We start from the raw sequence: 7,272 nt of genomic DNA on the forward strand, positions 1-7,272 counted from the left end.
TTAATCAAAATTTATATTTACATTTTTTATATTTTGCAAATAAATGCAAAATTGTCTACTCCTTCAGGCAAATCTTAGATGGTAGGAGATGATCTAAGTGTTCTCTCTGTGAAGTTTTCTCTACTCAAACACCTATTGCTATAAAACCTAAGAACAAAATTTTCCATTAAAAGGCAATAAAATTGTCTAGACTGTCCTAGATCATACTGGAAGTCCTTGAATTCTCATCTTTGATGTCCAATTGAAAATAGAATAAAGCACAATATTTCCATTTTTTAAAAATGGAAGTGTGAGCTATTTCTGTGCTTTACTGCTTACCAGTTTAGCTATCATTGATTCTTTGTTGTGGCTGATTTGTTGTCATGTTCTATTTGAAGTCACCTGCAGTCCTAAAAAGCTGCCAGACACTGCTGAAAAGCACAAAAAGGCTTTGCACACATTTTGTCCTATTGTTTTGAAAAGCTTTCCCTTTAAGAATATGCTTCAGGTAAGATTTTTTAAGACATGTAATTGAATAATAATTAGAAATTGATAGTGCCACCAATCATTTCTGTCATTTGTCAAATTAATCATCAATAACTTTCCATATTGATTTGTCACATTTCAATGACTGAGCAGTTTTGAGCCAAAAGTCATTCTAAAACTTTTTTTTTTTTTTTTTTTTTTTGGTCCAAGTGCAAGGAACTGAATAAGGAATGTTTTTTCCAGAGGCAGGCCAGACATGGCACTGAGCTGATCTCCCTCCTTCTGGGGCCATGCTTGCAAAGCTGTGTTGTGCACACCCAGGCACAGAGTGCAAGAGTCAGAAGGATGTTTACTTGCACTTACCTGGTGGCTACCTATGAGATATTTCTCAATATCTGTCTGGAAGAAAACACACCTTTTTATGAGGTCTTTGTCACCTCACTCTGGATTTATACTCGGCCTCCATGGAGCCTGAGAAGCAAACGGATGTGAGCAGTCTTGACCAACAGCTGAGTTAAACAAAGAAGATGCCAAAGCAGGAAGACAGAATTCCTCCATGCACACTGTGAGCAGCTGAGGGAAGGGGAAGGGGAAGGGAAGGGAAGGGAAGGGAAGGGAAGGGAAGGGAAGGGAAGGGAAGGGAAGGGAAGGGAAGGGATAACATTTTCATTTCAGGAGCTTTCTTCAGTACAATTTCTGTCTAACTTAGTAAAAAATTGAGAAAAATAAAAAAAAAGAGAAAGAATAGACACCTACAATCCTGATTCCCAAGTCAGTTTTTGTTGTTTATCCACTGATAATCTAATAGAAAGAAGATGCACACTGCAGTTAGCCGAGTCCAGCTGGGTTCCACTAAAAGCTCTAAGGACTCCACAGAATGAAAGATGCTAAAGAGGATTTCTGTTCTGTTGTCAATTTTCTGTCAGTGTGCTAACCACCCAGCATCTCCCTCCTTCTGTCAGCATGTGAGACACTGCGCTAACCAGCAGCACATGGGCATTGTCATTGTGTCAAACGAAAGTAATCAGTGGTTTGATGAAATCCCATTTTTCATTTTCTTCTCCAAGGGGCTTGGGCAGTGTTTAAGTGCCTGTCATCCTCATCTTGGATCCCAAACTGCTTTAGATGACAGACAGACACTAATTTCCTAGCAACAGCAATCTGTGTGTTCAGAGGTGAATGAAAAGAGGAGACAGATGATTTCAAAGATGTAGTAAGGTTTAATGGCTTAGTTAATTTTAGATGCCCACAGGATTAAGCAAAACTGGAAACAGTGACTTTTAGGAACTTAAGTCACAGCATAGGCAGGGTTTTGCAGACTGAATCACATTGAACATTTTTATCATCTGACACCTTAAATGAAGCAATTCAATCACCTACATCAGTAGACTGATTTATTTGTTCTTCCATCTTCTGAGTCTTCTTAACAGAGAGTTTTCAACAGCTTTTGAACTTAGAAATGCATTTGAAAATGCCAAAATAGATTTTCTGCAACTGCATTTACAGATAACAGTTTAACAGTCTGGGCCTTCAACATTCAGAATGTAGACAGTATATAAACAGTATGATTATTTCTTTTCCCATGATAGTGAACCTATGATTATTTCAAAGTCCCCACCCAATTCTGAGTGGAGTACTGTGAAGCATTACCTCTGAACTTGACAATAGCATTCACCTTATTTGACACAGTTTGGTGCTGTTGCAATAGCTGATAACACACAAGAGCAGGAGGGAGGGGATGAGGGGGAGAAAGACATCCCAGGGAATGAGCAGCAAGTGCTTGCACAAACCTTTCTTTCAGTTCAAGTATGTAAAGTGAGATAAATGGTCAAACTGCAGACATACTGTATGTAGCAGGAGCCAAGGGCTGCTCCCCAGACTGGCAGCTCCAGAGACCATCAGCACCGGATCCTCTCAGCAATTACCAGCTTGGAAATGTCCTTCCATTGATTGTGATGGACATAAACCAGCTGATTCTCAATAGTGAGAGAACAGAGGGAGGAAGAGCCAGACAGCAGGACACAAACAGCACCAAACACTGGGACCAGCTGCAGCCTTCAGGTCACACTTCCATGTCAACAAAAAAATGTTATTTAATATTTTCCAAATACTGAAGTAATTCATCACAAGGTATAAGTGGATCTATAATGTCTGAGATTGCTGGTTGAAGATTAACTGCATGTATCACATTTCCAGCGCAGCAACTTAAATGGGAAACAAAATAGCCTGAACCTCATAGGCAAGGCACTTATTCATTCTCTGCAGTAGCAGGATTCCCATGCTGGCCAGCCTCAGCCATGTCATTTAGGAAATCTTCATGCCAGAACATTTGTATGCATGAAGGATGGTGCTAAAGCAGGACAGTGCCAGCCTGTCGGAATTCAGCTGATGTGAGAGTCTGATCAAATGTACACAGCTGCCTTCATCTAATCTAGAGCCTGTATAGGACAAAATTACTGTGAATCACCAACTGAGACAGGAAGAGCTTGATTATTGTTTAAACGTGGAGACAAACTGGCAATGAATGGATCACAACTGGAGGGTGCCTCTAAAAATATCTACTTTCCCTGCAGACAGTTCTCAAATGGACAGCAGGCTTTGCGCCTGTCAGAGGTGGCACTTCCAGAGGGGTAGAGTCACAGCAAGCTGCCTGCACTCACACACTGCACTTGCTTCACACAGCTTCAAGATTTTGTAACAGAACAAAGACCTTTAACATACACAGCACAGAGGGAAGTCCCACATGAACCTTATAAAGAGGTGGAATTGTGCCACATATCCTAAAGTATAGATGAAAATAAGAGTTTGGAAGTGGGTGCTAATTTCTCACTTATTACTTTTTAGCCCACCGAACTCAATCTATATCTGTGTCAATTGTATCTAAAAAACCCTAATAAATAATAATTCAACCCAGAGTCATCCAGCAATAGTAATGGCTCACATTTCTGTTCCCTGGCTTCTGACTATCTGCATGGCAGCTGGACTCCATCACTGCTGACATTGCCTCGAGTCATGAGCAATGCTCAGGTAGTGACTGTGGAGCAAGACAGTTCTGACTTGAGGAACTGCAGTGCTGTCCCCTGTATTGTCCCTTCAGAACAGTCACTTCCTGGGAACACTGATTAAATGCACCACTTGTATGTCACAGTACCAGCTTTTTTGCCAGAGCTCAGGAATGTGCCCTGCTGCAGGTGTCCAAATCTCAGATGGACAAATCGGAATACAGTAAGCAGAAGGAGTAAAAAAAAAAAACAAAAACCTCAACATTTAAGGAAAATCTCTCATCTGACCCCAAAAAACTATTTTCCCCACCACTGTTCCTCCAGCAAAGTCTAAAATAATGATCTTCTACTGAAAATAAAGCTCAGTGCTGACAGTTTGGAAGTCCAGTACAGCTTTTTCCTCTGTACACATCCTGTCAGCTGGAAAAGCACTGCCAGAATCATTTGCTTAAAATGAGGAGGGAGGAGGACATGCCTGTTCTGGTTTTCAATTCTTTTTTTATTATTTTTAAGAGCTCTCTCCTTTTTCCAAGAGCAGTACAAGGCTTGTCAATACACATCTATCTGAAATTGAAACCCTAACAAGCAAGAACTGATGGATATGTAGCCAGCAAAATTCAAGTTCCCTTCTGATAAAATTCCATCTTTCAACAGCTCTTTTAAGAGTTAGCTTTGCACTAGAGTGAAGGAGAGGTGGCAAGGAATATTCCCTGATATGTTGTCAAACAAAACAACTTCACTGGCCATATGGCTTGTTTGAATTAAGGTTCATGTAAATTTGAAATAAGCATGCTCCTTTTTTTCTAAGAAACAGTCAGCATTGTCCTGCACTTTTATACTACCCATCATAGTTAATAACACTCTCTCAGCGTGCCCAGCTGTATTTAGCAGAAACCAGTTCAAACCCAGCACAGACAAATTCTGCCCTAGAAGTCAGATATATTAATTAGTTAATAAGGGAAGGGCTGAAGGAACAAGCTTGACAAGAAACTTCCAAGTGATGTTGTCAGGACAGGGACTCGTCTCAGCATGATCCCAGCAAGAGAAACCACCAGGGAGAGAGAAAATTCTATGCCTAACATATAAGAGTTGGCCATAGCCAAGGCTTTTGGCATAGCAAGAGAGGAGCAGAGTAAAGCAAGACTTTGCCCTGCCTAGAGGAAATGTGAACTTCTGATCATTCAAAAAAAAAAAAAAAAAAAAAAAATAGGAGGATGACTGACAACTGATGAAATCAATTTCTTTTATCAGAGCTGGAGGTCTCACAATTAGCAAAGCTCAGGGCAATTTCAGGACCTTCTTCCCTTCTAGGTTTTGTGGGTTTGTTTAGGCATTACTTTACATTGCTGCATTACTCCTGCACTTTTCAGCCTGAAATGACTTTCTGGCTGTGTCTGAGATCTCTGCCCTGCAAGCTGATCCATGAAGTCAGACCAGATAAGTTTCTGCACAGTCAAGGGGCTGCTCTGGGGATAGGGCTACCCAAGATGAGGGTGTTGAAGATGCCATGGTGCCAAGTGACAGTGGAAGAAGCTGGCTCCTACCCAGAAAAATATGTGCCAGGGAAAGAAAGGGATTAATCCTTGAATTCAAAAAGGCAGAGGAGATTTTTAATTGACAAACAAAATAAAAAAGGGATTGATTTTAACACCCTGACTTGTAAGAATGCAGAACAGCACAGCATAGAATTAGCAGCAGCTCTAAAAGAGGTGAGAAAACCTATCCTGGGGAAACATGTTACAAGATTTGGTACTGTCCTTCCTGTTCAAGCTTTCCTATGAAAAAAGAAAACCAAACAAAAATCGACAAGAAACCAACACAAGTTGATCTTGATTTGTGTGGGTTTTTTTAAAGAAAAAAGGATAAACAGATAATGTGTCATTCTATGTAATCCACATATTTCATCATTTAGAAATATGCAACATTATTTGTGCTGTTTGTGTTGATATTGTGTTCTTACAGTGTCACCTCAGAGGTGAACCATACTGTGCACACGTGTCACAGGAGCCAGTCCCGTGTGTCCCTGCACACACGCAACCCTCCTCCCCATTTCTAGTCAAAATAAACACAACTGGCAAAAGGCTTGAAGAGAACCCACAATTACAGAGATGAAATGTCCTTGTTTGCACTGAGGCAGCACGTTCATGAGCGCCTCGCCCAGACATACCCATGCTCAGCTCCACCAGGAGATTTTACCACTCCTAAACCTACTACTGAAGCTGGGAATCCACGTCTTTACTTCAAAGCTGAATAACCCTCCTTCTTTCCTTTTGAAACATGGACTGGAATGACTGTCCACTTCTAACCAATAACACAGTATTTAAGGCTCAGTTCTGCCTTTTGGGAAGTGGAGGAGGGCAGCAGCAAAAGGAGAGGAAGCTCTGCCTTGCCTCCAACATGTTCAGTTCATGCCACTGTCAAAACTCTGCATGGAGACACAGGTGAGCCCAGCTTACTTGGCAAGTAGTTTGGATGTGCCTGTATGGGGTGATGCAGTGTCCAAACACCTGCTTTTTCTCCTGAATCCACACCACAGCCTTTCTGGTTTCTTGTCCCCACAAGAAAATATGTGAATAAAATACTTCCTTGTTCTATATAAATACATGAAAGACAAAAGATGTTTGGACTCCATAATAAGGGAATCATCCTTCTATTCTGCAAGAATTATTTTAGCAAAAAGCATCTGACTGCTACCAATTTCAAGATTTTTCTTAAGTGCCAAAATGTGTGTACAAATGCATGTGAAGAGAAAACTTGATACACTCCGTTATTTAAAAAGGACAGATCCTTCTCTGTGCTGATTTTTTTAAAAGTCCTTAAAAAACAATAACCTGCCCTTCACCACCACCACCCCCAGACTCTTATCCAGAGGCTCCGCCATGTGCCTAACTAATCAAAGTGTTGTGTTTTGATTGCCATGGAGACTGCAAGCCAGCAGCTGCCTTGACATTTCATCTTCAGCTGCTTTCAAAATGCTTTCTTTTTGCCAAGGAAAACTTTTCACTATTATTAATTTTTTTTTACGACACACTGTTTCCTCCACTTCAAAAGAAACATTTAGGAAAAAATCAGGGGAAACTGCTTCAGTTCTAACAACATATTTTGCTAATTGCTTTTGTTCTCCTCTCAAGCAATTTTAAAGGTTTCTGAGGCTTTTAACTAAAAAGCTTATGCTTTATTTTGCAGATCAACTGATTGTGCACTACTGTGTAGGGTCACCACAGGTGGCCAGGAGCAACCTCCAACCCCCAGGTGCAAGGGCAGCTGCCCAACCCTACCGAGCCTCCTTAAAGGCCAAACCTATCCTCACCCTCCAAGACACCCAAATACAACCATCTCACTTAGCTGTACCCCAGCTGTACTGCTCACTCACCCACCAGTGCTTTCATCTCACACTTCTGGAACTTTAAGGCTGTTGCTACTTCTCCTGTCTTTTGAGGAGGTGAGGAGATAAGACAGTAGCGAATACAAATAAACATGTCAGTTTCTTCCTGCCCTGAAAGAGGGAAGGTTGTGCATTGTGAATTATCTGGGTGGTGGGGAAGCCCCCAGAAAAGGTTTTGGGGAAGCCAAAGAGGGTGTAGTGGTGAAAGACCATAATCCCCCATTTGTGGCATAGCCATAGGGTTTAGCATCTGAAGTGGCTACATTTCATGTACAGACAGGGATAAGAAAGAAAGCACAGTACAGATTTTAAGGACATACAGAAGAGCTCTGCTAACTGATGATTCATTTCACTGCTATTCATTTCACAAACAAGCATTTTTTAATTAACTAAGCTGGTCACCCCCTTTCTTTTCCAAAG

The 7,272-nt window shown here is 41.1% G+C and overlaps 1 long non-coding RNA gene across 2 annotated transcripts in view; it reads left to right on the top strand.

Annotated features, from left to right (window-relative positions):
* Nucleotides 1-669: 669 nt before the first annotated feature.
* LOC146768663 (uncharacterized) overlaps nucleotides 670-7,272 on the top strand; it is a 42,248-nt gene continuing 35,645 nt past the window's right edge. For both annotated transcript variants that reach the window (XR_014954224.1, XR_014954225.1), the window contains exon 1: nucleotides 670-6,909. This is a non-coding gene — a long non-coding RNA (uncharacterized LOC146768663). The remainder of the gene's footprint in view (nucleotides 6,910-7,272) is intronic.

The sequence above is a fragment of the Lonchura striata genome, chromosome 1 (assembly GCF_050655825.1).
Source record: "Lonchura striata isolate lonStrDom1 chromosome 1, ASM5065582v1, whole genome shotgun sequence".
NCBI classification, from domain to species: Eukaryota; Metazoa; Chordata; class Aves; order Passeriformes; family Estrildidae; genus Lonchura; species Lonchura striata.